Raw genomic sequence first — 22,762 nt, 5'->3', positions numbered from 1 at the left:
GCTTTTATATGCATAAGATTTCATGCAATGGATTAAATCTTATTTAAAGCTGTAAGAAATAATTCCTTAGTTGATATTTTATTGCATTTTGGGAAAGAAAACACTATATATGTAAATGATAGTTGAATATCCAATATAAATATGATTAATGGATTTTCCAGCATCTGCACCTATAGTTGAAAATATCATCCATTATTTATTAGATGTTAGATTCTTTATTATTATCACATGGGAGGGAGTGTCCCTCTTGGAAAATTGAAAGATTAGATTTATCCAGCAGGCAAGGATATTTAATTGAATGATCATGAATAGGATTTATGAAATATGCATTACATGGTGAATGTACTTCATCATGCAATTAAAATATTTAAATATAAGGGTATGGTTTGGGTGATATGAGTTGTCTAAAATTTTCTATTAATTTCATATTTCTCTAATATATTTTACATTTGCAAGTTTCAGCAGGTGGTAGAACATCTCTATGCGTGTTGTCTTCCAATCAAAACCAAATCTTCTCAAATGTGAGTGCTTTGGGTAAATTAATAGGTTTATTATGTATAAATTGAGATTGACACATGTCATATTCAGGGGAAATGTATCTTGTATTCATTAATGTTTAATGGAAATCTATTTTCATTTAACTTGATATCTAGTCGGGAGAATCAAGAAAATTAGCGGGAGAAAATATTACACTCAATGCAAAGTCTTCAAGAAAAGTCTCCCAAAATGTAGGTGAAGAATAAACAAATATCTAGATCATTTCAACTTCTAATTTAAAACTTTGGTTGTATCTACATGAAAACTAGTTTAATTATCTATTCAAAAAGCATTCAATATTGAATTACATTTGAAGCCCTCTTCTATGTCTGTCTAGGCACATAAATTGTGTGTATCATTGTTTTGTTTGTAGTATGTAATATGAAATACACACACAGTGATATAAAAATGCAAGATGTCAAGAGGTTTCATTGCAGGAGGCTTTTTGGTATATTGTAGAGGTTATGCATATTTTTTTAAGAAATAGCTTATGGTATTAGATTTGTAAGGCATGGTACACATTTTCAATCCTGTGGCAATAGGCATGTTGGTGGATTGATTCATATCCTTCTAGCTGATAAATTTGTTACTGGTCCTAGGTTACTCATGCTTTCATTTAGTCAAATGCCCCCCCAATATTCTAAAGGGTTGGCCCCTACCCCTATGCCCTACTATTGTGCTGGGTCTTCTTTAAAATTATTGTTAAAGGGTGTTGGTGGCTATGGATTTGGGTGAAAAAAGTTATCACGCATTGGATATGGAGATGAAGCTATAGGTTGCAGCATCTCTCTCTATTTTCTCTATCAACAAATGAACAAACAGAATCCAAGCACTTAAAAATAAGTTGTGTTTGACTTTAATTTTAATGCACATGTTATGATGGTAGTTTTCATGTTAGGAAACTGATGTGTAAATTAATGTTAGTCCTAAGTGTTTCCTTTTCATAAAATAATTTGAAGCCACATATATATGTGCACTCTTGGCACATATATTGGAAGCTAGTCATTTTGCCTACTATATAATATAAGAATTAATAAAGGGCTTCCGATTTGCTAGCATCTTCTTTTCCACTGGACTTAATGCATGCACTATTTATCATCGTAGTGTTTATGAAGAGCTCATATTTACATCAAATTTCAATGTCCATAGCATGCAAATCATTTCTCATAGTCCTATTAAGTAAAAGCTAGATTCTCTCCAATGAATGTCATGAATTTTTCTTAAAATTACTCAGTTGTATAGGGCTGCATTTAGATTCACAGTATGTTGTAGGTTCCAAAGCTACTGAAGTTATTGTTGACTTTGTATTGCTTTATTTCTTTTGCAGTACTATTTTGAGGGGAGATTTGATCTAGTAAAGTTCGTGAAGACAGTGCAAGAGGAAGGATTATATGTCAGCCTTCAAATTGGTCCTTATGTCTATGTCGAATGGAATTTTGGGCATAATTTTTTGTAACTGATCTATATTACATGCAAGGTTCTCTTCTTTCAAACACCCAACATGGTTTATTAAATGTGGATATTAATGCTATTGATCAATTTCTAGGGGCTTTCCAGTTTGGTTAAAGTTTATCCTTGGCATCAGCTTCAGGATGGATAACATGCCTTTCAAGGTGCTTCTCTCTAAAATGATGACACTTTTAAGACTTATAAATGCCTTGTATCTTTATAGGATTTTAATGCATAATATTTGATCCAGTTTCTCATATTGAATAATTGATGAGTACTACAGATGGCAATGCAAAGTTTTACATCAAAGGTTTTGGACTTAATGAAGAGTGAAGGGTTCTTTGAGTCTCAAGGTGGACCTATTATTATGTCCCAGGTGTGTGTGTTTCTTACAACGTTACCATGAATATGTGTTAAGGAAATTTTTTCTATCTTAAGGCCACTGATCTTACAAAAGATCACTAAAACAAGAAGAGTTTTAAGTGTACATCTATATGGAATCAATGAATACCCTAACCTACTAATTCATCCTCATCACAGGTAGAAAATGAATACAAACCTGATGAAGTGGTGTTTGGGCCTGCTAGGGCATCATACATGAACTGGGCTACACAAATGGCTAATGGATTGGGTATGGGTGTACCCTGGGTTATGTGCAAACAGGATGATGAACCAAATCCTGTGGTGAGTTCCATTTCATATGACCCATTTATGTTTTAAGGCTTGGGGACTCTAATGCATCTATCAATTGTGATGGTCATTTTGGAATTATCTTGTGTCCTTGCAATTACACTAAATCCATTTCATCAGTTTAGTTTCCTAGCATTTAAGTTTTTGTATTTTTAATGTAATGTACACTTATCCAAACAATTGAAGAAGTGGTAAATAATGTAATGTAACCTTTCAGGTTTCTAAGGTGTCTACATGTTATTTTATGTTCCTTTAATAATTCTTGTGGATAATCTAAGTATTCAAATGCTTCAACCCTTTTGTTGAATATTGTTGATAGATTAACACTTGCAACGGTTTCTACTATGACAACTTTGTACCTAACAAACCCTACAAACCATCAATGTGGACTGAGGCATGGAGTGGCTAGTACAAATCGTTCCCTCTTCTCAATGCTGTTGAATTTTGAAAATTTCTTATATAGTGCTATTTGTAGTAAATAGGAAATTGGTCTTCTTGATGGCTTGCAGATTCTAGCTTTTTAAGAAATGATAGTAAAGTGTTTTCTTTTTTAAATTTCAACCAGTGGGTACACTGAATGCCATTAACATTATAATTATAAGTTCACTATCTATTATTTTTGTGGGTTTATAGAATTTGGGGGTACTACTACTCATAGACCTGTTGAAGATCTGGGCTTTGCAGTTGCTCACTTTATTCAGAAAGGAGGATCATTTGTGAACTATTATATGGTAGAGCTCACCTTGAAGAAAATGGGTTATCCTAGCACATGCCATTCTTATATGGCCTCATTTTTAATATTAATTTAGTTTCTCTTCTTTGCAGTATCATGGTGGAACAAATTTTGGCCGTACTACAGGAGGGCCTTTCATTACAACTAGTTATGACTATGATGCACCTATTGATGAATATGGTATGTTTTGTTAGGCATGAGATAAGACTTGTGCTGATATTCTTCTTTGTTAACAGTGTCAAACTGGAATAGATATTTTTTTTCTGAATTATATAAAATTCTTAAAGAGTAATACATTTTTTTATCTTTATAAAAGATGAGGTTTATATCCGGCTTTAAGTTCCTTTGTACCTTAGGGTCAAATTAAATCAGACGGATCTTCAATAATTTTAAACATGTAAATTGTTTTGAGCTTGGTATTTTTATTCTATCTCAAAAATACTACAAAGTCTTGAGGAGTAAGAACATGAACTATTGTTCTTTTCCTTTCTTTGCAGGGCTTCTCAGGAAACCAAAGTGGGGACATCTTATGGAATTACATAAGGCTATAAAGCTTTGGGAGGCTACTTTAGTTAGTGGTGATCCTCAAGTTAACTCTCTTGGCACTTATTAGCAAGTAAGTTGAGCATGTTGACTAGTTTGCTACTTTATAGACTCTTTTTAGATTAAACTTTAAAGTCTCATTTGAAAAAGGGGGAAAAAACAATTAAGAAGTTGATAATGCTATTATAAACACAATGAGCTAACAACATTTTCTTTTTAGTCTTATGTGTATTTTTGTAGGGCGTGGAAGTTGTGTTGCTTTCCTTGCAAATTTTGATGCAAACTCTAATGCAGTAGTCTTTTTTAACAATCGGCACTATCACATCCCTGCTTGGTCTATTAGCATTCTCCCTAACTATAGAAACTCAGTGTGAAAAATTATTTATTAAAATATGCTCTCTTCTAGAGTACATTATATTTCTTCTATACACTGATAGAATGTATTTGAATTACTTCAGTTGCACATGAGTTGCAGAATTTATGGCACTAATAAATTCACATGTTCTATGATAGGTTGATGTCCAAACAACTCAAATGAAAATGACACCTATTAAGGTATTTTCTTGGGAATCATTCTAGGAATATGTTACCTCTAATGCGGATAGCTCTCTCACTGCAATAGGTTTGCTAGAGCAGATAAACACTACAAGAGATAATACCAATGACTTGTGGTACACTACGAGGTGAGATATACCTTTTCCACATCTTTGTTTAATGTTGTAGTTTTCTAAATGGTTATCGAGGTGAATATTTTATCAAACATTCTTACTAATTAGAATGATTGTTTTCTGTTGGTTCCAATTTTCACATTGTTGAGATTTGTAACTATATCTTAGAAAGGTTAGAAAATTAATTCCGTTCTAATCCATAGATCACAAGATAACTTTAGTTGATCTCTTGCATGTTTATGCTTTCTATGGAATAACTTTAGTCAATGTCTTGCATTCGTATCTTTTCCATTTTTGGAAATATTTTTCTTGCTATTCCTTGCTTATCATTTACACTTCACATTTGACTTGTTTAATGGTATCCGTATTGATTGTATCTAAGCTTTGAATGCTCTTATGTCTTAACAATTTAAGTTTTTGACTCCATTAAATATTAACATGTTACTCTTGATAATAGAGGAATATTTAAGGAAATCATAAACAATTATTTTTGTTTTTCTTCCAAGCAGATGTATTATTTAATGCTTCCTCTAGATTCTAAATGTTTAATGTTGAATTGTGGATAGGAAGACTACTTAATGAATAGTCATATGGTTAGTTTGTAACTTTGTTTGTTGAACACGAATCTAGTTTGTTAAACAAGAATCTTAAATCAATTCAAACCTAAGAGTTTTCTTTTGTTGGGCACAAATTGGCAATTTCACATATTAATATTTTTGTTGTATAATGTATGGTATAGTGTTGAAGTTGGTGAGGATGAGCCTTTTATAAAGAATGGTGCTCTTTCAGTTCTTTCTATAGATTTAGTGCGTGATGCATTGCATGTTTTCATCAATGGAGAATTTGCAGGTATAAGATCATCCAACATCCCTGAATTCAGAGTGTGTTTTTTAATTTAGTGTTGTTGAGTCAAAAAATCAAAGTGGACTAATAATTTCTAGTTTGGTTTGTGTTTTTGTTTTTGGTTTTTGGATGTTGAGACATAGAAATTGAGAATTGGGAGGACTTTTCATGTTGGATTTATGCTTTTGACAGGCTCTCAATTTGGAAGCAAGGAAAACCCTAAATTGAAATATCCATTTGGTTTGAAGCTTAGGGTTGGAACAAACATAATTGCACTCTTGAGTATGACATTTGGTTTACAAGTTTTTTTCAAACCACATATGTGCAATTGCTTCTATATTTTTGTCTTGTTTGGCATATGCAAAAGTGAAAATAGTAGGTGTAGTGATGCTAGTATCTAATTTCTTGTATAAGAATTTAGTCACTAGTTGTTTATGAGAAATGAAATCAGATATAATATTACTAGTTGTAACTATAATAGTATAATGCTTTTCCACATTAGATACTAATTCCTAATTTATCTGTTTATGTTACAGAATATTGGACCCCATTTTGAATCTTGGAATATAGGGATTCTTGGTCCACTTACCCTTAGTGGCTTTAAGGAGGGAACATGAGACTTGTCAATACAAAAGTGGTCTTACTAGGTATGAACCATGTTAATGCAATATTTTATGTCTAATTTCATGTATAAGAATTTAGTCACTAGTTGTTTATGTGAAATAAAATCAGATATAATATTACTGGTTGTCACTATAATAGTATAATGCTTTTCCACATTAGATACTAATTCCTGATTTATCAATTTATGTTACAAAATATTGGACCCCATTTTGAATCTTGGAATATAGGGATTCTTGTTCCACTTACCCTTAGTGGCTTTAAGGAGGGAACACGAGACTTGTCAATACAAAAGTGGTCTTACTAGGTATGAACCATGTTAATAAAAATTTGTTATTTTGTTTTCTTAAATAGGATACTATAATTTGGAGTAGAAAAGAATAGTTTATATAAATTTAAATCTTTAATTATTGATTAAATTATTTAGATATGATACATGTTTTCGAGAGCACAAATTGATAAGTAATAAAACACGATTGAAGTCATCAATTTTGGATCAAATATGTCATTTTGTGTCTTCCTGCTAAGCTGGTGATGTTTGTACTTTGCTTAATATATCACAATTTGAACTGAAATTGATTATTTTTCTTTCCAAACATCCCAACAGCACCATATTTTTTTCTATATATGTCTTCTCAAATTAGAATAACATGATGACTGTACACATTTTACCTATGACAAGTTCACCTAGGTATCTTTTAATTTTCTTCTCTTTAGATTCTAGAACAACTTAAGTTTCTTCCTTAATATTCAAGAATATGAGCTTTAGTTTTTGACATAAAGGATTTTTTTTTGGAGTTCAAATGTAAAAGGGTGAATGGTATTGAATGGATTACAAATGTGTGATACAAATTTCTGGGAGAAATGCTTGTTTGGAATCTTGTGATTTATTATGATTGGTAATACAACTCTAGCTCATTTTGTAATATTTTTCTATGTATATGCATATCTAATTTTTTGTGCATGCAAGTTGGTTTGAAAGGTGAATCAATGGATCTCAGTACAATAGATGGGCATTCCTCTATTAAATCGATGAAAGAAGTAGTTGTCCCTTAGAGATAGCCACTAATATGGTACAAGGTATGCTCCTGATTTTAAATGTTAAATCTACGATTGTGTCAGCAACCATGGGAACCATGAAAAGGTTTGCATAGTTACAATTTGTGTACTTTTTAAAACATTTTTCATTAAAATTTAAATTATTACTGTACATGCAACATTTGATGCACCAGCTAGTGAAGATCTAGTAGGATTGGATTTGAGCACAATGGGTAAAGGCCAAGCATGGGTAAATGGTTAGAATATTGGATGGTACTGGCCTTCTTATCATGTCAATGGTGTCTGCTCAGATGGATGCAACTATCAAGGAACTTTTCATCCAAAGAAATGTGCTGAAAATTGTGGCCAACTATCTCAACGTTGGTGAGATTTCTTATATTTTTTGTGTTCAATTTTCTACTTGATGCCAATTTATGGATGATACTACAACTTTTTTGGTAAAATTTGAATTTAAGAGCTTTAAAAACAAAGACAGAGCTACTAAGAGGAATATTTAGTTGATAGACAATAATTTTTGTTTTTTAGGTATCATATTCCTCGATCCTGGCTGCAAACAATTGGAAACCGTTGGCTTAGTGTATTTTGAATTTGATTGCTTGGATTTGGAATAAATTGGTAGCAGATATTATTTTTGTTAAGGGAAGTTTTAGGTATATTACAGTAATGGATTTCTTTCCAGGGCATTTGATCCTTTTGTGACTGCCTCTGAAACAAGTCAAGCTATCAAGCATCACTTCTTAAACTTTGTGAGATTGATCTTGACTATCATGGCATTTGCATATTTTACATCCTAGTAAATCATAAATCATTGTCAATTGTCTTATCATTTTTCTATTGTATGACTAGGTAAGATATTGAATCATATGATTGCATAATGCATGTAGATTATATTAAATAATCAAATATTCCATATAATTCCATGCATCATAATTCAGCAGGTACAAAAATCTACCACTGAGCACCAGAATAGCCTAGAAATGAGAAATGTATGCTATCATCATTTGTTTTATTATTCTACAAAACAATTCTTATGGTTTATGTTTTTCAGCATCAATTTGTAATTTTAGCAAAAATCTCTATATATCTTTTCTTGCTAGATAGGGTTGCTTAGTTTTTATGTAAATGTCTTTGCTTTTGCAGCTTGGACTTGAATTCACCACCAATGCTGAAATGTCTCGAATGAAGCCTTTGTTTATGGGAGATTCAAAAATAAGCCAGCTCCTTAGCAATTTTAGGTAAGAGCAATTTTCCAGTCAAATAATTAAAATATGAGATTTTTCAAAGAGAGATGATTTCTACTACAACCCCATTTTATCCCATGAATGATATGATTATCATGGTTCATCTTAACAACTGTGGTTCATTTTATCCGAGTCACTAATTTGGGTTTTTCTCCAATATTTCCCAAATAACTAGGGAAACTAGAACCTAATTAAGATACCCTTTTGGGATCTAGACATCCTCCCTAAGTTTCAATATCAACTCTTTTGGATCATACCCAAGATCCAATACCCCTAGTGACACCAAACAAGGCCTACTTCTCTCCCATTTTCAAAGCAACTCATAGTGCCACTTATCCTCTTGTCCCCAAACATTGAAAGAGTCTTTCTAGGGCTCATAAAACAAGATATTTTGAAATCTCCAAGGTTCTATTAGCCATCCAATTTATTTGCTGCCAAACCCTTGGTTCTAGGGTCACTAAACTAGGGCATGTTCAATGAGACCTCTAACAACATCACCAAAACAAAAGTACTGCACCAAGACTTCATAAATTTCCTCCCCATACATATTCCTTCACCAAATATCATTACCCTTGAAGGAAAGCCCATTCATGTTGATTGGTGCTCACACAGGCTCTTTCACAATCAACAAATAAACAATCAAAACTACTTCTCCACTAAGATTCTCTATTCTCTTGTAGAAAAATAATAATATAAAAGTATGTACAACATTGTGGAGATCTTCCACCAATCACATAGATCACAGAGGGTGTAAGAGTTGCCACATTGTAGAAAACTTCAAATCTAAACTTAATTGTGCTCTGCCAATCACTATCTGGCAAACACCAGCCTGATTATTTGAACCTAAAAACTATGAAATAAGAAAGAAAATGCATGAAAATAATAGGACACAACTTCCTTAAGATTCCTACATCATGATCAATCGAGAGCCAAACTCAGCTATCATTTCAGAGGTATTGGTTATGACTATACCGAAATAGTGGCTAGTTGATAGAGAAAAAACTTGTTTTTATTGCTTCCAGAGTATATTACATGTCTTATTATTCCAAAAACCAACTCTCCATTTCCTTTCAAACTTGACCACCTTCCACTAAATAGCCAAACAAGGCCAATACCCACTATTGTCTAACCGTAATAGTAACAATCAGTTATAAACTAAAATTTGTTGTCTAAGTTGACACAAAGTGTCAACTTTGACAACTTACAATCATATATGTCTTTAATAAATTCCACTAACCTTTTTGAAGGTTTTATAACCTTACTAACCCTTCCAAAGACACCTAAACCCCTTACAAACCTTACTAGACCTAAATTGCCAACATGGAAAAGTACAACTTTTGAGCACTTTTAGCGCTTTTACAATATTTAATGGCTTCTAGAGACCATATTACATTGGTCCAATACCATATAGGTCTTTAAATCCCATAACTAGGCTAGGATCCACAAAATGACCCTTAATAACCCCTTAGGTGCATTTTAATCTTTCATTACCATTTACCTCTATTACATTATCTTTATAGTTTAGGCTTCATTACATCAAAACATCAAATACAAAGATGGATCATAGATCCGATTACATTTAACTCTTAATCTTTCAAGATCACTTTGATCTTCATGAGTCTAAATGACTCTCCTCTCATGCTCTTGCCAGGGTGCCCTGCACCATGCATGGTGGTTGCTAGAGTCCATTCAGAACATATGCCAAGAATCTCTTCTTCCTCCAAATAGCCCCTAGACATGCCCAGGTGACCATGCATCAAAATGAGATCTCCTTCATCTTTACTAAAATAAATCTCTTATGGTATCCACTATGATTGGAGCTGCAACATTTCCCTTCTGTGTGAGGACTTGTTTTGTGGTTAAAGTGTAGTTTTTTTCCATCTCTAAAACTAACTCTATCCAGTGATGTATAGGAGGGAAGACCACTTCTTGTGTGATGCCACTCATAATGATCATCTTGATCACCTTGGATTGGTTGACTCCATACATTCTATCCCTTTTAAAATTTAATGTCAAATGGCCCAAATTGGTGTCTCCAATTTTCTTCCATGTAGAGGTGAAGTTGGATTGATGTGTCATTTCTTATGTATCAGCTTTCAAATGTGCCAACCTTCGTGCCTCAACACTTTCAGCATTGTTAACTCCCTTTCCTATAGTTGCTTGCTCATTTCTTTCTTTCTCTCTTAAGGTCTATTTTTTTGAGTTTTGAGCCTCATTAGGCCTATTTGCTTGAGCAAGGGGCCAGATCTAAGGCCTCAGGTCCACACGTTACACAATTTGGGGCCTAATGCATTTCTTTCTAGTCCAATTTGCAAACTCTAGCTCACACATTTAATGGTAGTGCCTAATGTATTCAGATCTGGGCCCAATTAGAGGCCCACACATTTGGTTATCAGGCCCTTGCATTTGAAATTGGAAATGTGTGTTCGATTAGAGGGAAGATTTATGTCATGCCTCATCTAAATTAAGGCCTGATTTAGGTCCATATGGTTGATAGAAGCAGCTATAAGTTTAATGCAAACTTAGATTTAGGGTAAACTTAGATTTAGAGCCATGGGTCCCAATTAAAGCACTCATTTGACTAGGATCTGAATTACTTGAAATTTAATTGAATTAGGGCCTAATTTATCCCTCCAAGGATGCATGTTAGTTTATTGATGGCCTCTCTTATCAATGAGCTTAGAGCCTAGATTTGGTATCACCTTGTAGAATAGGATTTGCCTTGTATATTTGAGGTGACATGTTTGGATTGGATTTGGTTTAGGTCCTTGTTTATGAGTTTTGTGCGCAGATTTGGGTCTTATTTCATGTGGTTAAGGCATATATGTTTCATGTTCTGGGCATTCTTGTCTCTCCAAAAAATTGATAGTGACCCTATAGTTCTATTACAATACGTGTCTGTCAAGATGCAATGCTTGCCATCCACACAGTGACAAGTAGCTTGACAACAAATCAACTAATGTCTTTGAATAATTGTGGTTTCCTTTTGTACATGATGACTTGAGGCCTCATAAAAGGATAACAAGTGACTATCGGATGTGCATTTTGATCAAAATTATACTGCAACATCTAATCATTTCAACTTTGAAATTCTAACAATTAAGTGATAAATTTTAGCTTTGTAAGTAGTCCACCAATTCTTCCATGTTTTGATGAAAATAAATAAGAGGTAGGGGCAACTAGTCTCCCAAGTTTCAAAAAAATTTGAGAGGAACAAGATTCTAGCAAGTTCATCAATGTTCCTTGTAAATGATATAACTGATATTCAAATCTTTTCTAGCAAAATTTTAGTCATTAATAATTAATAGTACACCTGTGAAGCTTTAAAAAATGTTAATTTTGAAATATTAGTGATACATCCTTGATACTTCAAATACAATCATCATTGTGTCTCATACTTGATATTAGTGATACATCCTTAATACTTGAAATATTAGTGATACATCCTTAATGATTACATTCTAAGGAACCTTGTGTAACTTCCCATTTAAATAGAAAGTTGATAAATGTTTACTATTTCTATTGGCCAGACTTGGAAATATATGAATAGTAAATCAAGTTTTACTTGAGATCTTCATGAGTCTCCATTGATTTAAGTTTATTTGAATCTTACAAACAAGAAGATAATATTGAGCAACCATGTTGAATTGCATGATTTTATTTATGTTAACACTTCCATATGTTGAAGTCAAATTAAGTCTCCTATTTATTTTATAATGTTATTTGCAAGTGGTGGAAGTTCTTACTTTTCTTTGTATTTGATTCATGGCATGGGTGGTGGATACTTACATGGAAATGGATCATCCTATTATTAAACTGTAAGTATAATTGTCTGATTTTCTACTATAAAATTTAAGCCTTTGATAGTGAAGTCTAATCTTTTGTTTGTGAGAGCTTACTGGGGTTTGAGTAGTAGACTATAGTGTTGTCTTAGTATGATATCTCCTTAACACATCTCTATGGCATACAGATATGTGATCATGAGGCTATCATACGCTAGAATAGAATCAATCTCTAAGAGGCATGACTTAGTTTTTTAAAGGCAGCATTCTTTTTATATAAGAAGAGGCTCTTGTAGCTTGAGGTGGCTGAATGAGAATCGAACTGCAGAAATATTATACAAGTTGCTAGTTCATAGCTTGAGAATTTGAAGAGATTTTGGTGGCAGCGTTTACTATTTCATAAATTAAAGATATTAATATCTCAGGTGTGGGAAGGCATAGGATGCAAGATGAGTAGCACATTATTGTTTGCTTGTATCTGGAACTTTGTTATTTTTGTAGGAATTTTCATAGAATGACTCTTGTAGATAGAGGTTCTATGCATCATCTCCAAATGCATATTACAAGTACATTTTAGTATTATGGATCTTATGCTGATCTAAAAATGTTTGCATGCCTTTATGGAACTTTTAATGATGGGATATTGTTAGATCAGCAAGATTTATTTAAGTTTGAATTGGTATATGGAAAATTGGAAGATTTCCTTTGTGATTGCTGCAAAATGCTTCATTATGCCCTTGATACTATCAAAGCTTTCCATTAGAAAGAATGTTGGATGGTTTTCTTATAATTGAGAAAAAAACCAAGTTGGTATAAATGTTTCCATGATGAGATAATTATTGGTTTTTAGATTTGAGGGAAAGGCATGTCAGATCCTCTACTGTAATGCCCATGTTGCTACAGAACTTAAGTGGTTTAATCTAGACTAATTTTTGTTACATTTAGAATAGTGTGAATAATAAAGGAGGGAATTGAACCCTCCCTGAGGCTCACACTTGTTGAGATCCACTTCAGCAATGGCCCTTCCTATGAAATTGCTGTCTAAAACCTTTGTAATGACATAATGTGTTGTGAGCTCTTCATCAATGGGATGGAACATGAATCCAGGAGGCAGTTGTGCATCACCCATATCATGACTATAACTAAAGTTAAGAGCCTCTATTATTTAATTCTCTTCCCTATCACCCATATTTGCAAATATGGGTGATAGGGAAGAGAATTAAATAATAGAGGCTCTTAACTTTAGTTACAATCATGATATGGGTGATGCAGAACTGCCTCCTGGATTCACATTCCATGCAATATGGGTGATAGGGAAGAGAATTAAATAATAGAGGCTCTTAACTTTAGTTATAGTCATGATATGAGTGATGCACAATAGCCTCCTTAATTCACATTCCATCCCACTAATGAAGAGCTCAGAACACATTATCTCATTAGAAAGGTTTTAGACAGCAATTTCATAGGAAGGGCCATTGTTGAAGTGGACCTCAACAAGTGTGAGCTTCAAAAAAATTTTGACCAATGCTTGGAGTTTTCTACCAAGCATTGGTCAAAATTTAGACCAATGCGTCAACAAGCATTGGTCAAAATTTTGACCAATGCTATGGAGTTTTCTCCCAAGCATTGGTCAAAATTTTGACCAATGCTTGGTAGAAATTGACCAACACTTCTCTGCAGTTTTTTTGACCAATGGATTGGTTGAATTTGGTTGAATTTGGTTAGAATTTGGCCAAAAATTTCAACAAATAAAAGTCAAAAAATGACCTCAAATGTACTAGTGATAGGGGTTCCAAATGGTCTTGAATCTTCCATTCCAAATTTCTTTAGTGTCTCCTTGATATATTTAGATTAAGTACTGTAGATACCATCTTTCGTCTATTGAATGTGCAATCTAACAAAGAATTTTATCTCTCCAAACATAGACATCTCAAATTCTTTGTAGAAGCCATCATTCCCTATGAGTAATGTGTCATCAACAAATATTTCTACCAACACAATCCTCTTATTTGGCCCTTCTTTGATATATAGACTACTATTGTCATTTTTTCTTTGAAAACTAATATGTATCAAGTAGTTATTAAGTCTTTCATACCAAGCTCTGGAAGCTTGTTTATGACCATATAATGCCTTATGTAATTTATAAACCATGTCCCTTTTGCTAGGGTCTATAAAACCTTCTAGCTGTTCAATGTAGACTTCCTCATCAAGAATTCCATTCAAGAATGCAGATTTTACATCCATTTGGTGAACTTTAAATCCTTTGTAAGCTAGATATGCTAGTAAAGTTCTAGCACCTTCTAAACTTGCAATAGGAGCAAAAGTTTCACATTAATCAATACCTTCTTTTTGAGAATAGCCTTTACATACCAACCTTTGTTTGTTTCTATATAATTTTCCATATACATTTAGCTTATTTTTAAATACCCACTTTGTGCTAATTATATTTTTATCCTTGGGTCTAGGAATAAGATTCTAAGTTTTGTTTATCTCTATCTATTCTATTTCTTCATTCATTGCTTCAATCTAGCCTTCATTATCCAAAGCATCTTTAATATTTCTAGGTTCAAATTTAGCAAATAAACATGTACCTTTCAATTTTCTTCTTGTCATTGTTCCATTTAATTTTCTTCCAATGATCTAATTAGGTGCATGATGCCTTCTAACATATTTTACTGACATAAGTTCTTTGGATTTATTGATTTTGTTATGAAATTTAGTGTCAAGCTTAGGTCCCATTGTCTATGACTCAAGTCCATTAGACTTGGTTTGCTCTTGGAGTAGCTCAGTAGCTTCTAACTGTGACTTGATTCCTTCAGACTATGACTCTAGTTGCACTATCTACAACTTGGTAGCTATTGGAGATTTTGGGGACTAGAGAAGTGAAGCTTCATCTCTTTCCGATAGATTTGGTAGGGTATCAGGTTTATATTAAAGAAATCTTCTATAATGCTCAAGCTCTTTGTTGCTTTCTTCTTCACTCTTTTTTGCAAACTCATCAATTCTTAGATGTGCACTTTCTATGATTTTATGAGTAGACAAATTGGCAAAGGATTATTTTTCTACTATTGCTTCATGTCATAAACTTGAGATGATATAAAATGCACAACTTCATTTTTCTTCTATGAAAATCTAGAAACCTTTGACTATTTTGAGGCATGTGACTTAAAAAAAAATCCATTTGTGGACTACATATGGAGGATATGACAGATTTCTCACTCTCAAAATTAGGAAAAAAATACATTACGCTTGTTAATTCCAAATTTACTAGTCAATTGTGTGAAACAATGTATTCCTTTTTAAAATTGACATTTTTGATATGGAATTTTATTATTTTAAGCCTTTTGTATTGCATTGATTGTATGCTTGAGTTGTGTGTGAATTTTGTGTTTGATGATAGCTTCTATGATTAATGATTATGTGAAAATGATATAAACCTAGGGAATTCCTTTAATCAAAAGCCCATATTTGTTGTTTAGAAATGGAGAAAACAACAAAAATGGGCATGAATCTGAGTGTAATGTGGACATGAATTGTTTCACATTAGGAAACAAAAAAAAAGGAGAAAATTCTAAGTGTAATGTGGATATCAATTGTTTCACATCAAGAAACAACAAAAACTCAACTAAGAATTATATTCAATCGAAAGCTCTCTACATGGAAAGTTTTGAGGAAGATATGACAGAAAAATCAAAATGTGTACGATTTTCTTCTCATGGATTAATAATTTTTTAATATGGGAGTAGTAGAGATAGAGCAACACTTTGTCAAGGATTGCCTAACATATAGTGACATCAGATCCAGTTACACAGACATATTGTAGAACTATGACTTCAACTACTTATTCAAAGAAGATCAAGTGAAGGGAACAACTTTGATTATCAAACTTCAGAGAAGGAGAGACAAGTTAACCAAAACTTTGCAGCTAGATTAGTTATGCTCCTACATTGGGGGAGTGATCATGTGGGTCCCATAGGCTACTTTAGCCTCATGGATGCCATTAAAATCTACCATGTCATATCATATCAATCCTTATTCCTTTCTGATTCTTCCTTGGGGAATGTTTGAAATGGGTTCTATGTCAAATCAAGCTTTAGATGAGTGAAAATAGGCATAACCACTCTCCATGAAGTCCATTATCATTAAAAATCAAATAAAGAATGTCTTCTATTAAGGTTCCTGAATTGGATGCATTTGTAGAAACATAGAAAAAAAGTACATGTGCATTGAGTAGACTTTGAGCAGCTCTGTGGATGTTGCAAGGGAGCTATTATATTTGGAACAAGTAGCCACGATTTGAAGAAACCTATGGAATTTTCAATAGCCACTAGGATGGCCTTAGAAACCCAGTCTTTGTTGCCAAATTGAAACCACTTCACTAGTCATTCCAAGGTATTGTCACATTCAATTCAAAATTTAATTTTAGATTACAAAATTTTAATGTCATTTGACATAAATTTTTTTTTTTTTTTTTAATGGTGGATCAATACAATCTTCTTCCTCACTAGAAGCTTTGCACCAAATAATCTAACACTTGATAAGTGGTTTTTGTGTCTCCATGAATCACTGCGGACTTTCTTGGCAATTTAGTAATACAATGGGAAGGTTTGAAATTTAAAATAAATCATTTATTTCTTTCCATAAAACATCTTTGCTTTACATTATTTGTAACCTCTACTCAATCCACATCTTAGATTTTGAAAAGATAATAAGGCATTCACCAAAGTTTAGTACAATATCACAAAAGTCAAATTCATCTTTTGACATTGGGCTCAAACCCATCTTCTATGGATTGTTCCATTTATGTGTACTTGTATGAGAAATAGTCAATGCATTCCTAGGTATGGATGCTTGTTACAATGTGAAGTCATAATTTTCCAATAATGGTTATACTTTTTGTAGGTCATACCTCCTAGAATGGACTTTAGCAACATTGTTGTACAAGGTGATAGCATAGAGGAAGATTTGGAGAATTATCCTACTCCATTATCTGAGTCCCCTTTGTGGGCTAGGGTAAGAGAGGGACAAACTTTTTTCCTTCCCTCTATATGGGGTTTGGTATACTTTACAAATTGGATGCATAAACATGTGCACTCTAATTGGAAACACAAGCATTTTTAGGTCTAATGCATTGTCATGAACTTACCATAAATGATATGGACTTGACAACCATAGTTTAATTTTTAGACCCTGTGATTTTGAACAACACTTCAAAGCCAATAATATTGACTCTTTCTTGACCTAATCCTTAAAAAAATATCACAACTTTAGTGTAGGCTTTTGGGGAGTGCAACAAATCGAGGAAATTAGCAAATTTGGTATGCCTTTTTTCTAAAATTTTGTCTACTTTCTGTGACATGCTCCATTACTTTTGTAGCTAATGATTTTTAGTTTCTATTATAAATTGATAGATGTTGATCATGGGTAATCAAGATGGTATTGATCTAATGCCTACAGCAAGTGCAAATTTGTTGACTACTATTCTAAAGCTAATTAAAAAGTATGATTTGTATAGAGAAGTGGCATATCCAAAGCATCACAAATAATCAAATGCCAGTGATATCTGTAGAATTACTATAAAACCAAAGGTCAATGAAGCTTTCTATCTATATATTGGATAAAAAATCTAAACTATATTGCATTCTCCATGATAGATGAAATTCATGTACCTTCAGAATTATTGTGTTATAATGTGTACGGTATTTTCATTAATCCATCTTTAGTGGAACCCTTTGGCTTGACTCTCATTGAGGTAGGTTAACAAACGTTTTATTATCAGCTGTGTTTTAAATTCATGTGAGGAATTCTGAGAGAGAGTGTATGTGTATTATTCCAAATCATAAGGAATGATGAAACAAGTCTAAACACATGAGTAGTGCCATCTAAATCATCACAAAGAAGTTCACATAGTAAAGAATTGATTTTGTGCAGGCAGGTGCACATGGATTGCCCATGGTAGCCACAAAGAAGGGAGGACCAGTTGATATTCATCGGGGATAGTCTATATCTAAGAATTTTAGCTCAAGAATTTGTAATAGAGTTTTCATATAATATATTAGTGTTTGATTAATTTCAATCACTTTATGTGTAGGCATTACAAAATAGGTTATTAATAGATCCCCATGATGACAAGTCTATTGCATCTTCTCTCTACAGACTTGTAGCCGATAAGAACCTCTGGTCTAAGTATAGACAAAATGGATTGAGGAACATTCACCTCTATTCTTGGTCTCAACATTGGAAATTATATTTGTTAAGAATTTCACAATGAAGGATGAGACACCCACAGTGGCAGATGATCCTGTTGAAAATGTAGAATCGGAATTAGAGGCTGATTCATTTAAGGATGTACAAGATACATCTCTCAAACTTTCTCTGGACCTAGATTATTAATCTAGTTCATTCAATAGTTTAGATAGACTTGTGCAAGGTGACACTTCTCATAATGAAGGCATTCTTGAGAATATTAGGAAATCTATAGAGAGATCTAAGGGAAGATCATCCAATGCACAAGAAAGGCATGAGTAGAATGGATGGGAAAAACAAAATCTTGAACATGGTAATAGCTTAAAATCACTAGAAAAATTGCTTCTAAGAAGAAGAAATCATCTATATGTGATTGTAGTTGATTGCTATGATTCCAATGAAGAACCTTGCACGCTCAAAAACTAGTGAATATGATGCAAGAGATTGCCAATGAAATTTTCTCTATACACACCTATGTATCATTTGGATTTGTTTTGTCAACTTCATTGATAGTTACAAAAACACTTTCTTTGCTCCAGTATTGTTCAATTAGTCTATCTTCTTTTGATGCCCTAATTTGCAGCAATGGAAGTGACCTCTTCTATGTCCCTAGTGATAATATAGATTCACCCATATTTCTAGATCTAGAATATGATTCTTATATAGATTACTACTGGGAGAATGCAGTAGCACTGAGAAAACATATGTTAAAATTGAGTGGACTAAAGGATTCTCCATTCTTTGAACAAGATGCATTAGCATCTAATTCTAATTTCTTGGCCTATAAAGTGAAGAACATATCCACTATGAGTTCCAAATCTATGGTTACCATGACTAAGTTATTGCAAGGTTATGCTATTTATAGTTTTCAATGTATTCTTTCTTTTTAGAATAATTTCCTAGTATTGTTCCAAATAACAATTTTTGTGTTGATTACCTAACACAAAAATTGAATATGTCTAATGAAATAGTAGGCACAACTTGTTTTGTTAGAAATTACTCCAGATTCCCAAGGAAAAACATGACTATTAAGAGAGTATCTTAATTTGTGACTAACATTAGCTAATATTCTAAGCTTTATCCTCCAAATTTTTGTAGGCTCCTAGAGTAGATGATTTGTTGAAGGAACTGAGAATAAGAGGTGCACGGTGCCATGTCATTTACTGTCAAAATTGTTCTTGATTGTAGATATTTCCTTTACATGGTTCCAAATCTCAAGCTTTGAGATAGTCAAGATCAAAATATTTGCATGCATTCCTTGTCCAATTCAAATAGATTTATTATTCTCAGCAAGTATTGATGATATATAAACCTATTATGAATATTGCTTAACATTTCTAGATCTGGTGTCTAGATATAGCTAACATGTGTGTGTTAATGGGAGAAAGAGGTGACATGGACTATGAAGAGTTGATTCTAGGTGTGCACAAGATGATAATAATAATTAATATTGTTAAGAATGGAAGTGAAAAAATGGGAAGGAGTCCTTGCAATTATTGAAGAGAGGATGTTGTTCTTCTAGAAAGCCCAAATATAATGAAAGTTATTGTAAGTGTAGACTATGAAGTCTTTAAGAGTGACGAGTTGATAGCTTCTATAAAAATATTTGTTTGACACAAGAAAGAAGAAACTGATGGAAAATTTTTGTCATGCCTTGGTAACTTAGAAGGAAAAATTTGCAACTTTATATCAGTCAAAGTAGCACAATAAACCTACTAAATTTGTAACAAAAAAAGATAAATAGTGTGGTGCAAAAATTAGGGCAATGATTCCATGCATGGCATGGATGAAGTTTGATGAAGTAGTTGGATTAAGGGGTGGGGGACTTTTTCCAGCTAATTGTAACACCTCTATTTTAGGGTTACTTCATTGTGAAACCATAAAGCTGTGTATGAACCCTTAGGAGTGGTTTTTACTTACTTCAAAAATAAGTTATTTTTTCTTTTTGAGAGATGGTAATACTAGGAATTCCTCTCTTCTAGGAAAACATGTCATCTTGGTCTATTGCTTAGTGAAGATCTGTAAGGCTAGGTTAAGTCTAAACACTTTGTTTGAGCTTAAAAAGAATACATAGTATAACTCAAAAAGAGTGATCCATTTCTATGGGCTGTGGAAAATTAAATCCTTCTAAGGTCAGACTTATCCTTTTACCCATTCATTTTTTATTTTATTTGTAGTGTAGCAGGGTTCAATTATATCAGTTGCTTTAGCATAACTTTTATTTTTTTTGATGGTTCAATTATATTGGGTTCATTTGCATAATGTTGTATTTTTAGTTGGAAGTGTATAGTCCATGCTTGAATCTATTCGACTATGCAATATCTTTTGATCAGAAGACAATTTCATTGGTTTGGAAAATGTGCTTGATCTGGACCCCTTCTAAACAAAAGATAATGGTGTAGTGATAAAAAAAACAAGTTCCAATGTCAGATGACAAGCTATACCATATCTCTATTTGTGAAATAATTCTTCATTTTTTATTGTTACAAGATTAATCTAAGTTAATGTTGTATGTATAAAGAAAGGGTAATTTACAATAAGGAATTTCTATGCCAATGATTTGCATCTTTCAATCTCTTAGACTTTTCCTCATGCATTCCTACTGGATAGTCATTACATTTATTAGTCACTCTAACTGCTTAAACTTTACATTTACATAAATGAATAGGGGAGTGGTGGAATAGTGATCCCATTGAAATTGAAGCTAAAGTAAATGAAACTTGAGGTGTGCCCAATATTTCAGATGCTTTCACTATAAATGGACAACTAGGATACCTCTATTCATGCTCAACTTCAAGTACCCATTTTCTTTTTGTTAGAAAAGGCTTTGGATTCAATTGGGTATAGCTCAATAGATCGAAAAAAGTTAATGGTTTGTATTAAATTATGAAATAGTTAATGGTTCATAATACATTTCATAGTTAATATATTTAAGCCCCAATTCCTTACTTCTCTCCTAATCACTATCCCTAAGGAGGATGGGGAATTACATGTGTTAGGGTAGATGGAAACCTATTTACAACCAGACTTCTTTATGGCTTCATGAACCTATACTTATTCCCTTTTGGGATTCATCTATCTTCCAAGGAATTACTCTGCCTCTCCCTAAAAAGACCAACCTACCCTCTTAAGCAAAAATAGTGAGTGATTAAGGATTAGTCATTCTACACCAAGTCCAACAGGGATGTCTACCACAACTTTCTCACTTTGTAGCTTGTAACTTCTTTTAACATTTTCTTCATCTTCCTAAAAATACACACCATCTTGTGTAGTTGGGAGGAGTTTGTAAGTGGGTTCCTTGGAAATCTAGCATAAAGACCCTTTGGTCCATTCTAGGATTCAAGATGGGATTCAAAGAGTTACACACATTTACATGTTCATCATAATAAGCTATTGAGATATCCATAATAATAATAATCACATAGTTGAAGCATTCAACATTATGTATGTTGATATGTACAAATTGTATTTAATAATCTTGATGAATCATTATCATAAATGCACTTATTAGTTTGTGAAGTTTTGTAATATAGTCTCTTGCTAAATGTTGTTAATGTCCAAATGTTTCTCTGTGTTGGTGTTGGAGAGTACTGATAGTCTAATCCTTTTAACACTAGTATATACTTATGGTTCATTGTAGATATAATACTAATATGTATTTATTCTATCATGCTCTTATTAAATACCATTATTGTATATATCCTTTCTGCTATTCATGAGATGTAGTTGTATGTTCTAGATTGGTAAATATAACTAATGTTTGTATATTTCTTGCCCCCCTCCTTTTCCATCATAGCACTTCTCTGTTTATACTTAATTATTCCTTTGACCTGTGGTGTCCCTTGAGAGGAGAAATGCTCCTTATAATTTTATTATCTATTTCTATTCACACCCCTTCATTTAGGTTAACAACTATATTATTATCCATTTTACTTTAATCACTATTTTCCCTCATGGTTGATTGGTATGGTTTTGATTATTAGTATTGTCTTAGATCTTGATTGTTGTTTGCTAGCTCTTACTTGTTTGATAGTTTATCTTTATAATGGTACTAATCACTATCATTCTACTAGCAATTATGTAACCAATCATTATTTTTTAACTTGTATATTTCTACCCATTTTCATTCCATAACAATTGGGATTGCTCATAGAGTTCTATTGTAAGACTCTACATATGGACTAGTTTCCAAAAAAATCATATCATCTTATTTATTTTCTAATAGTTTTAGGGATGTACCAGGATGGGAACATAGCAATGCTTATCATTCTAGTTATAGAATTGGATGAAATTGGGGAATGAAATTCTTAGACAAGCACATATTTGGGGATTTCCTTTGTTCTAGACTAG

The 22,762-nt window shown here is 32.8% G+C and overlaps 2 pseudogenes; both read left to right on the top strand.

The window, feature by feature from the left end:
* Window positions 1-1,858: 1,858 nt before the first annotated feature.
* Window positions 1,859-7,729, top strand: LOC149543850 (beta-galactosidase 1-like; annotated as a pseudogene).
* A 9,354-nt stretch (window positions 7,730-17,083) lies between these two features.
* On the top strand, window positions 17,084-18,559 carry LOC149543849 (sucrose-phosphate synthase 1-like; annotated as a pseudogene).
* Window positions 18,560-22,762: the final 4,203 nt, after the last annotated feature.

The sequence above is a fragment of the Cupressus sempervirens genome, chromosome 8, assembly GCF_028749045.1.
Source record: "Cupressus sempervirens isolate cs-2001-9-10 chromosome 8, ASM2874904v1, whole genome shotgun sequence".
NCBI lineage: Eukaryota > Viridiplantae > Streptophyta > Pinopsida > Cupressales > Cupressaceae > Cupressus > Cupressus sempervirens.
This window is presented reverse-complemented; position numbering and strand designations above follow the sequence as displayed.